The following is a 13,708-nucleotide window of genomic DNA, read 5'->3' as shown; positions in this document are numbered from 1 at the left end:
TGGTCCATTATCAGCCCATTTTTGCAAGGTTGCTTTGGAAAGGAATTTTCTACTTACATCATTGTCTTCTCACTGTGCAATTCTGTGTTTGGGCCACAAATGTCTACCTAGATCCTGGGCCTTTCAGAAATACACCTTTGACTTTGGTAGTGGGACTTCAATGTTAGGAGGTGTCAGTGTCCTTGCAACCCTCACTGTTTTGTTTCCTTAGAGCCAAAGTGGTATAAATAAAGCTCACTTCATGGGTTGTTTTGTTTCAGCTTTAGAAAATATTCCAAGGCCAAAGGCATCCTCTTTTATAATTACTTTACCAGCAAAAAAACATTGGCTTTTTTTTGGTAAGGGCTCACCTTTACATTTATGTACCACTTTAATGACTCCAAAGTACTTCCACAATACTTACTTTACCACCAATATTGACCCCTGGGGCCTGTATGATTGTCCATACTGTGAAAGCGAGGCCTGGAGGCCTGGATTGGGTGAGTTGATTTGCTAAAGCTCATGCAGATGGTGGTGGAGGCAGGCAGGGGACTCATAGTGCACATTTTCCACACTGCAGCTATGCAAAACAGCCCTACCTCTAATTCTGCTTGTGGTGGGAATGGAGAAGTGAGGCTTCACTTGATCAGCAACAAGGCCCCAGGATGGGGGGAACAAGAGGTAGAAAACTAAAAACAAAAGTTGGACAGTTTGCACTTACCTAAAGCCGCTCCAGAATATGTACCCGGGGGGAGCAGTCGCTCTGTATTCCCAGAATTGACTGCCAGGGCCATGACTGCTGCTGACCAGGGAGAAGCAAATGTCTGTAAAAATGCTCAGTGTCTGGGAGCACAGACACCAGTGACATGTAGATAGAAACAGAGCTAGAGGCTTTAAAGATCCCTACTCCTCACCATGCTAGTCCAAAGTGTATCAGAATCACAGGCAGTGTGAGCTGGAGGTAGGGAGCCATAGCAAACTTGCCAGGTTGAGTGAGTGCCCACAGCGAGCCACAGGGTGAAGCATCCTTTCTTCCTAGTCCAGCTATTCTCAAGTGAGTGATGATCACAGACTATGTGACCCTGTCTGTCCAGCCTTTTGGAGTCAAGCCCTAGCGTTCCTGGGAAGGAAAGAGCAAGAGCCAATAAAACAGCAAGAGAAGCTGGATAACACTTGTTCCCATCACATTCCATTGTCAGGCCTCCCAACCCCTCCTTGTGATATTATTTTGTCTTTATAATAACAAAGAAAAAAATCAGGAGGTGATATGTTTTAGAAAGAGCTCTCTGGCTGCCATTTGGAAATAGGACCAAGGAGGTCAAGAGAGGAAAACATTCATTTGTCTTCCCCAAAGATTCCACGGGCTCTACTCAAGACAGTGGTAGCAGGAATGCAGAAGGTGCTAGTTTAAGAAAAGAACTGGTAGATTTGAGGGAATAGAGGCAAAGAAGGTTTTGGGGTAGATTCCTGAGCTCTTGGTATTACTGCCAACATTCAGCCTCATTCACCTGTCAGCCTGGATGTTGCTACCAATATTCAGAGATGGGAGAAGAGCAGGTTTGGTGTGGGTGTGAGCAGAAATGGTGGATTTAGTTTGGGACATGCTGAGTGTTAGTTGTTTCCACACATCTCAGTGGATAGCGAGGAAGGTGTTAGGGAGTGGATTTTTAGGCTTAGAGTTAGGAAGCAGGGCTCGCCATATGGTTTGGGGGATCACGTATACAGAGGTGGTAGATGACCCTTTCGAGCAGAAGATGTCACCTGAGGAACACATATTGCATGAGCAGAGAAGCTACTGGTCAAGGACTGAATCATGATGAATCCCAGTACTTAAGGAAGGGTTTGTAGGATGCTTGCATGGTTCCCAGTTACCTCTTAACCTTCAATTAAAATCAGTGCTTTTGGTAATATGCTTGACCCGATGACTTTCTTTTCTTGCCATGAACGACTTTTACTCTCTTTTTAGCGAGACTGATTTATTAGTTGCCAATAGTAGACCATTCATTGCTCTCTTTCTAAGAAAAGCTACAGTGTTGGGTCTTTGAGTTCATGTTTTCTCTGGTGTTGTCACTATTTTCTTTTAAAGACCTGCTCAATTTTCACCACTCCAGAGGGTTCTTTTCAGATTAGGTGTCCCCCAGCTCTAGTTGCAATTAATCAACTCAGAGGGCAGTGGAATACTGGAAGTGGAGGGTCTGTCAATCACTTGGCTTTCCCTTTAACATTACAAGTAAGGAAAGTCAGGTCAAATGAAGTGAAGTAACTTACTCAACGTTATACTGTCAGATCAATAGAAAGCAGGCAGTAGAAATTGGGTCTCCTGACACCTAGTCAGGGGTTTTCTGTTAAGCTATGCTGCTTTGCAGTCTTGATTCTTCCCTATGCCACCGTGATGGCTACATTCCTTTATTTAAATATCCAATCTCATTCCTGCATTCCCTCAACCTTCTCCAGGATACCCCTACAGAGAGGCAGAGCAGTGATTTCTCTTATTAAATTAGCTCTCATTTGATATGGATCATTACCTCTATCCTCTTGTGTCTTAGATGGTCATTTCCACACCGCATATCCAGAGACCAAGGAAGTAACAAAGCAATCCTACAAAAATGAGTTCATAATTAGGAGAGTCTCAGGAACTGATTGATAGATTAATGAGTGTAAGTGCCCAGTATGTATGTCTGCTATCACTAAAGCAAATGGTTGTGATTGCTCTTCTTTAACTGCTTCCCAGCACACACGCAGTTTCTCCATATTACCGCCAACCTCTCTCTTCCCCCCAACTCCCGCCCTGACCCTTCAACCCCCCATCCGCCCCTCTCCCCAGCCCTCCTTGACATTAGACTATCCTTGTTGACACCTTCTGATAGATTGGCCTCTTAATAAAAGAAGATTAATAATAGGCTCAAGTACTTTTCAAACCCATCTAAAGTTATTGGTGATTTTTGTAAACATTTGGGTGCTTCGATGGTTATTTTAGGGGGGAAAAATCTCATATGCATGCCTACCTAGATGGTCACTGGAAGATTTTCGAATGTGTTAGCTTCATATGTGGCTATTTATCTAGGATAAAAGAAAATCTATGCCTTTTCTGGACAAATTAGTAGAATCATTCTCTCACACAGCCAAATCTTAATTCAAGGTAACAAGCAAAATTGATAATTAAATAGTATTTATAATCTATGGATTACGACTAAAGCAAATTTGACACAGTAAACATTTTGTATGTGTTGGTGTGCCTTCTGTGACACTGGGGTCTACACTATAGGCAACTTGTGTTATCCATTTATGTTCACTATAAAGCAGTTTTTATACTTTACCTGGTTATAGGTTTTTTTGTGGTAAAATAAACATAACATAACATGTACCATCTCAACCATTTTTAAGTGTATAGTTCGGTGACGATAAGCTCATGCACATTGTTATGAAACTATGGATTTTAAACCATGGCCTTCGCTTGGGTGACATTGGCTCTATCTCACCATGAATCTTGACTGGGAAGACAGGCACTGCATCAAAAAGTGTGGGTTCCTTGCTCAGTCTAACTTACTTTGTATCAGCATGTATTGTTTTGGCCCCATAGCTTTGTCTTCCTCTGGGCCATATATTAAATAATTGAGGTAAGTTACATTTACATTTCACAACACTTTCTAGTAACTGTGGTCATGTGATATACTGCAAAATCCGACATGCATATCATTCATTTAGGTGGAGAACCAAACGCCCTAACATCCAATCTGGTTTCTCTTTACAGGATAAGACTTTAAAGCCAATCTTTTAAAGGACTAATTTTAGATAAAGCTGCTACACTGTTAATAAATTACCATTTTTGAGTGCTTACTTTGTACCTGCTGCTGTGCTAAGCATTTGATTTATGGTACCTCATTTAGTTCTTAAAATAACTCCATTGTCCCTATTTTACAGATGAGAAAATTTATACTTAGCTTATCTAAGATCAAGCAGGTGGTAAATGACAAAGCCAGGGTTCGATCTGACCTTAACCATTCTGCTGCGGCTCCCTTACAGGTCTCTCAAGCATTCATGAGAGTTTTATAATAAGAACTAGGCCTAACAAGGGCACTAACATACTAAAAGTAACAAACATACTGAAGGCATGTGATACTTCTTTATTAAGTCATTCAGAAAGAATGTCATCTGTAGGGGATATGGTATTAATTTCTTTAAACCACATTTTAATAGGAAAGCCAGGAAGAAAAACCTCATAAAATATCATTTAAATACAGATTCAACTTCAGTTAGTTACTCCTTTTGTCATAAAATTGATGGGGGAATGTTTCTTTGTAAGAAGCAGTGCCTGCAGCATGCGCCCTTGTGCTGGCTATCTGGCATTTCAGTCTTAATTAATTACATAATAGAGGATGGAGGGAGCATTTGTTGATTCTGTTTCGTGAGATGGAGTACTGACTAATGAGCTTGGAAACTTGCAGAGATCGGATATTTAGAGTGTGTCTTTTGGTTCCTCTAACAGATAGATTGTAAATTTTTAAAAAAGAGAGATGCCACGTTCTATATAAAACTCCTTTTTATATAGTTCATTGGGGAGGCGGTGTAGCAGATGGCTCATAGCACTGGCTGGTGTGAATTTGGGGTTTGCTGTGTGAGCTTGAGCAAGTTTCTTAATTTCTCCAGTCCTCAACTTTCTCACCTTTAGAGCTGTGATCATAATACCTCCCTCACTGAATACCCGGTCATGGTAGCCTTCCCTGTACTATCTCCTACCTCTTAATTCAACAGCTAGTTATTACTAAGAATCTCTTGTGTGTTAGGTCCTGCCCAGGACACTGTACAAAGAGCTCAAAGGGAGAGGCTGAAAGGCATCTAACCAGCTCTTTGTGATGCAGTTTAATGGCAGAGTAATAAAACCATCAGCACTCCCTAAATGCTGAAGAAGCATGGGGAATGGAACCTGTACTTATTTTGGGGGGGAGAGTGGGTAGCAGCATTAATTTTTAAGCATCTTTTGTGTTTAATGGTCATTTAATACTTGGTAAACATTAACCCTGTGAGGGGTAATGTTAGGGTCAGAAGTTAATTTTATCTAAATACCAGGGTGATTTGCAGTGCCTGGCCATTCGATATTTGTCATTGGGTTAGGAATGTGTTGTACTGGATATAACATTCTTTACAGTGCTCCCTATCAGAAGGTACTGATTTTATGAGACTGGAAACATCCAAAAGACATACGGTATTTTGAGCTTGATCAGAGCTCACAGGAATTGTGGAATTACAATATTTACAGAGCATCTAAGATCTGGCAGACCCTGAGGAGACAAGAAATCTTCTTGCCCTCCTGGAGCCCCCGGTCTTGGGAGTGGGTGGAAGGGGCGAGTGGGCACACAACTGCATGCTAACACCATCTTGTCGGGGTGAAAACGCAATACTTCCCCTGGTCTTGGCATTATTCCTGTGGTAGTTTTCGTTTGTACAAAAGAATTGTGAAATCGTAATTTGATAAGATATTAAAGCCATTTAGGAATGCTGTGGCATTTATCCAGTGTTCCATCACTGATTCAAAATGACTCACCATCATTAGAATGCGGCCAGTCATAATCAATTTGACAGCGGTTCTCCATTCAGTTTTGTGAAATGTCATGTTTGGTGGCGAAATTGGCAAATACGAATTTTTCTCCTTACTTCCTGAAGAGTGAAGGCTTAGCCTCTGCTTCTGAATCTCTGGATGTATCACGGGGTGATGGAAATGCCAGACGTTCTGTCCCCTCCCTCTGCTTTACTTTCTCACCCTTTGAGACCCGTTGTGTGTGTGGTTAGTTCACAGACCATTCACAGAGCCAGGCCTCTTCCTCTGTACTTGATTCCTAACTGGGTGGTAAAACCTGACCTAGTATTATTTGTTCACTTGGTAATTGTTATATACTGAATATTTATGGTGGTGATAGGGGCAGGATTGAAACATGAGGGAACAAGAACTAAGCTAATAATTTGTTACCCTAGGCAGGCTAATGATCTGATGCCACTTCGGACTGTTCTTTCTTACATATTTGTTCACAACATTTTTAAGAGGAAAAGCCAAGCCCAATGTGGGAAGGAAAGGGGTAGCCAAAGAACCCCTCAAGTTGCCCTTCCACCAGTTCCTAGGTCTCAACTGACCAGAAGTAAAATAGCAGACCTCTTCTTTTTCCTTTCACCCACATTCTGTACAAGCCCTGAGAAAAGTTCAGGTGGATACTATTCTCATTTAATCTAGCTAAGTTTCCAGAGATGTTTTCAACACCTCACGGATGAGTCTGTACGTGGAAGCCACCGTAACATGCAGGCTTTTAATCTAGCACTGGAAAGAGATCCCGAGATCGATCCCAGGCATGTTGATAATAAGATGCTGGCCCAGCACTCAAGAAACTTGAAGTACTAGCTTATTATATACTATTAAACAGTGGGAGAGAACTGTTAGTGTCATAGGAACACAGATGGAGGAGCAGTGAATTCAGCCTGTGGAGGTCAAGGTGGCTCATGGAAGTGACTCATGGAGGTGATCCCAGGGTAGGACAGATGGTGAAATGAAATGCCCCTCTTTTAAGTACATCTGGTATTCATAGTTTGAACTTTTCAAACTGATGAGATAGGTGACATTATATAACCTAAAGCCTTAAACTTATGGAATTGCCCAAGGCAGGATGAGTAAGTGTGAAGTTGCAGTGACTCTTGCCATATTCAAAATGAGATCAGGTTACTATGCAGAGAGTTTTGGCTTCTTGCTAAACCTTAAAGGGAAAGCTTTTATTTGGCCATCCTTAGAACGTAAATTCACCCAAATGGAAAGCCATTCTCAGATTCCAAAGTTTTATAACCGTTCTTTGCTTAACTACAAAGGAGTTCGTTTTGTCAATCTCTCCTATCTCTACCGACCAGAAGGAAATTGGAGCATCCAGACTTCTCAGCTTTCAGAGTAAAAGGCTGGGGGCCTCCTGTTTTTGTGTCATAGTTGATTGTCCCCTATTGTTCTTTAATCCCCAGTCCCTGGGTGGGGTGGGGGTGGGGGGATATTCCCTTTATATGTCCCTCCCTGGGAACCTTCCGCACAGAGCTCTTACTTGAGAAAGGCAGTTCTTAGCATTATGTGTATCCTCTTCTAATCTTCCTGAATACATTTTTTGAGATTATCTTGGAATTGACTTTGTAAGTGAAAGTGAACACGTCTCCTGTCTGCCACTGGGGAGAGAAAAGGTTTTTGAGGGGGTAGGTGATGCCAGTGTTATGACACCCATTAGCCTAGCAAGCTGGAGGAGCCACTGACCTTGACCGCACGGGTCGGGCAGTGCCAGCGGTGCCCTGGCGGTCGAGTCCTGCCTGCTTTTAAGCTGCCTACTGTGGGCTGTTTATTCTGTAGGAATAAACATTGTCGTTTAGTATTTTCACATTTCATTTTTCTAACATGTGCTTTTGTTTGCTTGCTGAGGAGGAAGAAAGGCGATAACTTTTGCTGTAGTTTCTAGAATTAGTTTGATTTGGTTTTAGCCTAGATACGGAAACTGAGCGGCATTCTGTTGTTGTTGTGTTGGGTTTTTTTTACTTGACAGCAGTGACTTCACTCTGAGATGACAAGCTGTCATTGTGAGAGAGCTGTCATTATACTTACATCTTCTCAGCAAAATATTCCCCTGGTGTGGGTAAATGTTAATGATATTTGTTAATAAGATGCTGAAAAGCATTCAACTCAACTCCATCAAAGAAATGCAAAATAAAGAAACAATAAAATAATTTGGAATGGAATTAGCACAGTTTTGTGTTTTTTTAATGATGATTCCCACATCTGCTGAGGGTGCTACTTATATATTGTTCATAGAAAAGAAAACACAATAACCTTCTTGAGAAATACATTATTTCTATATATCAGAGGCTTAAAATGTTTATGCCCTCTGGCCCATTCCTCTCACTCTTAGAGATCTATGCGAAGAAATCATATGAACAGAGTACAAGGATACTTACAGTATTATTAGTAATAAACAGTGAAAATCCAGGATTCAATAGGGAAGTAAGTTTTTTAATTATGACATATACATGTACTATTACGCTTCCACCAAAAATGATATTGGGCTTCTTGGGTGGCTCAGTCAGTTAAGTGTCTGACTCGATTTTGGCTCAGGTCATGATCTCAAGGTTCATGAGGTTAAGATTGAGTCCCCTCTATAAGCACAGAGCCTGCTTGGGATTCTCTCTCTCTCTCTCTCTCTCTCTCTCTGCCCCTCTCCTGAATGCATAGTCTGTCTCTGAAAATAAATAGGAGGCACCTGGGTGGCTCAGTCGGTTGGGTGTCCAACTTCAGCTCAGGTCACGAATGATCTCGTGGTTCATAGGTTCAAGCCCTGCATCAGGCTCTGCACTGACAGTGTGGAACCTGCTTGGGATTCTCCCTCTCTCTCTGTCTCTCTGTCTCTGTCTCTCTATGCCCGCCTCCGCTCACACTTTCTCTCTCAAAATAAGAAGCTTAAAAATTTATAAATAAATAAACTTTATTATTTAAAAAATGATGTTTAGGGGATGCCTGGCTGGCTCAGTTGGTAGAGCATGTGACTCTAAATCTTGGGGTTGTGAGATCAATCCCCACATTGGGTATAGAGATTACTTAAAAATAAAATCTTTTTTAAAAATGTTGCTTAGAGAAACTGTAACAACATTGAAAAAGCCTATGATAAATAGTAGAAGGCAAAAATCTTGTGCCTGAATTTTACAATGGCATAGTTGTGTAAAACTAGAAGGCCAGCAAACAACAACAATAACAAACCAAAAACAGCAGCAACAAAAACTGGAAAGAAAAACTATCCCAAATATTGGCTCCCCACTCCCTGCCATGTTTCCTCTTTTTTTCTATAAGAATCACAGATAATTTCAATGGGTTTTTCTATTATTTGTAAAATGAGTGGTACCTGAGATATAATGTTTATCTCATTTCAATTAAAAATTTAATGTTCATCTTTTATGCCTTGTGGATTGCCGTGGTGATGATATTAAATGTGTAACTTATGATAGTGTCTCCTTGGGTCTTAGTTAATGACCTTGGAAGAGATCAGAAGGCAATCTCTTTAACAACAATCACTCTTTCAGTTACCTCTTGTTTGTTTCATAAAGTTATTATAGATGTTGGAAATCTTCCAGCTGCATGAGTGGATAACTTGGCTAGCAGTCCTGTGATGGGTAAAATGTAACAATATGTTTATGATTTCTCTTTAGGAATTTTTCAAATAGAAACTAATTGCAGAGTTTCCAGTTGACCAGCATTCATAGGGTAAGATGAACATTCTGAATTGTGAACACATGGTAAAGATAAGTACTCTTACACCGTAGCTTGGAGCAAATACTGAATACTTAGTATGTAAAAAGACGTTATTCCTACAGATATTTTGAGTAAAATCCTTTTGATGTTTTTAAGCCAGTTAATAAACAGAAAATTAAATCTGTGTACATTTTGGTACAATGTCATCTTCCTATCCTTTGTTCATCTTGTATGTTGCAAAATATATGTGTGTCTATGTTTGATAGTTGTCATTTTTTTAAACCTTAAGGATCTGAGGAATTTACTGTCTATGACAGGTTTAGACTCTATAACTCCATGTCTGTATTTTTCTGTTTTTTCTTTAAGGTAGTATTTTTTATGGATAGAGTCAATTTGCCATGTTTCCATAAGTAAACCATGGCCATGCTTTCCCAAATTACATTAAGTCAAAAATAAAAAAGCTCTATACTCCATTGCTTCCTAGAAACATCATTTATCTTTTATAATTGTGGCAAATTAATCTTAAATTAGCTCTGTGGCAGAGCTTTTGACTTTGACATAATGACCGATAAATTTGTACACTGTATTAAGTAGTATGACTCTCTAGTATTGTGAATATGACAGATACCTTGCAAAGTGTTTCACCCAGCTCTCACCATATATAATCTAGGTTAAGGAGTGGTGAGAACAGTGCATCTGTCCTCTAATGTATTGTGAACACCCTTCTTTTTATAGATGAAGGCATAGATCCTTTGACTTCTTCAGTATATCCAGAATACCCCTGCTGATCCACTGAGTTGACTGATTTTTTAAAAGCTAATATGAAGGGCGCCTGGGTGGCTCCGTTGGTTAAGTGGCTGATTTCGGTTCAGGTCATGATCTTGCGGTTCGTGAGTTCCAGCCCCGGGTTGGGCTCTGTGCTGACAGCTCAGAACCTGGAGCCTGCTTCGGATTCTGTGTGTGTGTCTCTCTCTCTGCCCCTCCCCTGCTCTTTCTCTGTCTCTCTGTCTTTCAAAAATAAATAAATGTTAAAAAAAATAATAAAATAAAAGTTAATATGAGGTCAGCTACTTCTCTACTTAAGGTTCTTCAGGGGCTTTTCCATCACTCCTGGGCTGTTTATTATCCAAACTCTGTGTACTGGCTGCGGGCCCTCTCACTGTTCTGCTTTCCCTAGGTTCCTAACATTCCAGCCCAGTGGCCTCCTTTCTGATCTGCACCCATTCATAAGCTTCTTCCTCCTTCTACTTGGAATGATCTTCCCCAGTATCATTGCATAGCTGGCTCCATTCAGGCCTTCCCTAACTGTGCAATCTAATATTTTTTTAATGTTTATTATTTTTGAGCGAGAGAGAGAGAGAGAGACAGAACATGAGTGAGGGAAGAGCAGAGAGAGAGGGAGACACAGAATCCAAAGCAGGCTCCAGGTTCTGAGCTGTCAGCACAGAGCCTGACATGGGGCTCAAACTCACAAACTGTGAGATCATGACCTTAGCCGAAGTCGGCACTTAACTGACTGAGCCACCCAGGTGCCCCTGACTGCCCAATCTAAAGGAGCTCTAGGGGCATCTAGGTGGCTCAGTCAGTTGAGCGTCCAACTTCAACCAAGGTCATGATCTCATGATTCATGAGTTTGAGCCCTTCATTGGGCTTGGGGTTCACTGCTGTCAGCACAGAGCCCACTTCAGATCCTCTATCTCTCTGTCTCTGTCTCTCTGCTTGATTCTGTCTCTCTCTCTTGAAACTAAATAAACATTAAAAATATGCTTTAAAAAACAAATAAAGGAGTTTTATATTCTTCGTGGTATTTCTGGTTTTATCATGTTTGTATATTTGGTTGTCTCTCTTCGCTTCTTCCTTGGTAAGATCTCTGAGAGCAGGGATCTTTGTATCTTGCACATCTGTACTTCCTCAATACCCAGAACTCCCCTGGGCACATAATAGGCATTCTACAGACTAAAATCCTGACCTCTCTTTGAGAAATGTTGCTGTTAAGATGTTTCACCCATTCTCTTTGGGTATTTTATTTATATAGAATCAAGTGTAGTACTTACTAGGTTTAGCCATCATCCCACCCATTTGATACTAGTGACAGCATGTCGTGGTGGTGCTGACTTTCAACTATGCATGTCTTCTCTCCACAAGAGGATTGTAAATCTCATGAAAGCAGAAACAAGGCCTCTTATTTTCTTGGTGTGCTTTTGTAGTCCTAGCCTCCCTAGTTGAGTGCATATATATGTTAACTTTAGAGAAAGGGTTAAGACTAGTGGCTTAATCATATTTTTAGCGTTTCTAGAGCACACCAGTTTGTCCCAAAGCTAAAAAAAAAATCTCATTTTGATTTATAGTTAAAAATGTATATATAACAAAGAAATATTCTGGACTACATTTGCAAATTCATGTTACAAAGCCCTGTTTATTTTGTTAGGAAGGCCTATCGTTAATTAGGACAGATGGCCAGAATTGATGCTCGCAACCTCCCAGCTCTTTTGAAATTAGGAAATTTGGCCATAATCCCATGCCCTAGAGAAGCAACTTAAACACCTCTAAACTTTAACTTTCTTACTTGGAAAGAGTTGGACTCTGATCTCCATGGTCTTTTCTGGGATTAAATAGCCCACGTGATTCTGCTCTTGTGAAAGGTAGGTCACCTATGGAAGAATTAGGAGAAGCAATTAGTATGGTGTTCTCTGCTATCAACTAGACATTAGAAAAGAGAGCATGTAGTAAAACAAACAAACAAACAAACAAAAAAAACCATGTAGATTCACTTGATTGCACTGTGGGTGGTGGGAGAGGGAGTCAAGAAAACATTTTTATAAAAAAAAAAAAAGAAAACATTTTTATACACAATGAAGATGGTACAGAAAGGTCTAAGGTTGCCTTCTGTTTACATATTCTAAGAATTATGTAACCACTGGTGGCTTATGTGCTAGTGTTGATATTATAATGTGACTGCAACTTCTTTCATCTTAAATGTATTCTAGAGAATTTGGTAGCTTGCTAAACTCATTGAAGAATTGAGATGTCTTTTCCTAAAAAGGCAGTCCCCATCTACATTAAATAAATCATGTGTTCTGTAGCCATAAGAAATGAGGAAAAATAAAGCAATGTTTTGTTTTGTTTTTTAAGTTCAGAACAACTCAGATTTAATAAGGAGTTGTAGAGTTATTACTGTGGTGTTAATTGTCATATTCAGTAAGCGTCTGGGGCTTCAGATGATTAATTTTCCTGATATTTAGAATATTGTTTATGATTGATGCTGTACAGCTATCGGTAAGAAGCTGCAGAGTACTAGTTACACAGCACTTTTTTTCCTTTGGTTTCTCTGTTATTGACCATGATGTCAGACTCTTTCCTGAATTTCTGTGCTCCAGAAACACCGCGCTTCTCTTTTATCTCACTGACCCTGCTTCTCTCTCCCCCTTTGCCCTTCTTGGTATATGAGTTCTTCCTCACGTGATCTATTATCTAGGAAAGAGGTTCTATTCTTCACTCACTAAATTCTTTCTCTCAAATAATTAATTTATTTCTATGGCATATCTACTACTTAAATGTTCTTGAGTCCCTATGGTGAATTAAAGATATCTGTAAATACTCCAGTTGGAGTCTGTTACCTTCCCTTTAAAAATCTGGGCTCATCAGACAACAAAAAGAAATCAAAGGCATTAGAATTGGCAAAGAGGAAGTCAAACGTTCACTCTTCGCAGATGACATGATACTCTACATAGAAAACCCGACAGACTCCACCAGAAGCCTACTAGAACTGATCCAAGAATTCAGCCAAGTTGCAGGGTACAAAATCAACACACAGAAATCGGTTGCATTTTTATACACCAACAATGAAGCAACAGAAAGAGAAATCAAGAAACTGATCCCATTCACAATTGCACAAAAAACCATAAAACACCTAGGAATAAACCTAACCAAGGATACAAGAGATCTGTATGATGAAAACTATAGAAAACTTGTGAAAGAAATTGAAGAAGACACAAAGAAATGGAAAAACATTCCACGCTCATGGATAGGAAGAATAAATATAGTTAAGATGTCCTTACTACCCAAAGCTATCTACACATTCAATGCAATTCTAATCAAAATTACACCAGCATACTTCTCAAAACTAGAACAAACTATCTTAAAATTTGTATGGATCCACAAAAGACCCCGAATAGCCAAAGTAATACTGAAAAATAAAACCAAAACGGGAGGTATCACCATCCCAGACTTTAGCTTCTACTACAAAGCTGTCATCATCAAGACAGTATGGTATTGGCACAAAAACAGACACATAGACCAATGGAACAGAATTGAGAACTCAGAAGTGGACCCAAAAGTATACAGCCAACTAATCTTTGACAAAGCAGGAAAGAATATCCAATGGAAAAAAGACAGCCTTTTTAACAGATGGTGTTGGGAGAACTGGACAGCAACATGCAGAAGAATGAAACTAGATCATTTTCTCACACCATGCACAAAAAT

The 13,708-nt window shown here is 40.0% G+C and overlaps 1 protein-coding gene across 3 annotated transcripts in view; it reads left to right on the top strand.

Annotated features, from left to right (window-relative positions):
* The window catches only part of LRRC8B (leucine rich repeat containing 8 VRAC subunit B), a 70,946-nt gene that overhangs the window by 31,831 nt on the left and 25,407 nt on the right, over nt 1-13,708 (top strand). For all 3 annotated transcript variants that reach the window (XM_039221829.1, XM_039221831.1, XM_039221830.1), the window contains exon 2: nt 9,184-9,238. The gene's annotated coding sequence lies outside the window, so the exon portion shown is untranslated. The remainder of the gene's footprint in view (nt 1-9,183; nt 9,239-13,708) is intronic.

Source organism: Hyaena hyaena, unplaced genomic scaffold (assembly GCF_003009895.1).
Source record: "Hyaena hyaena isolate Hyena2069 unplaced genomic scaffold, ASM300989v1 scaffold_1025, whole genome shotgun sequence".
NCBI lineage: Eukaryota > Metazoa > Chordata > Mammalia > Carnivora > Hyaenidae > Hyaena > Hyaena hyaena.
Note: the sequence above shows the minus strand (reverse complement) of the source record. Positions and strands in the feature narration are given on the sequence as shown.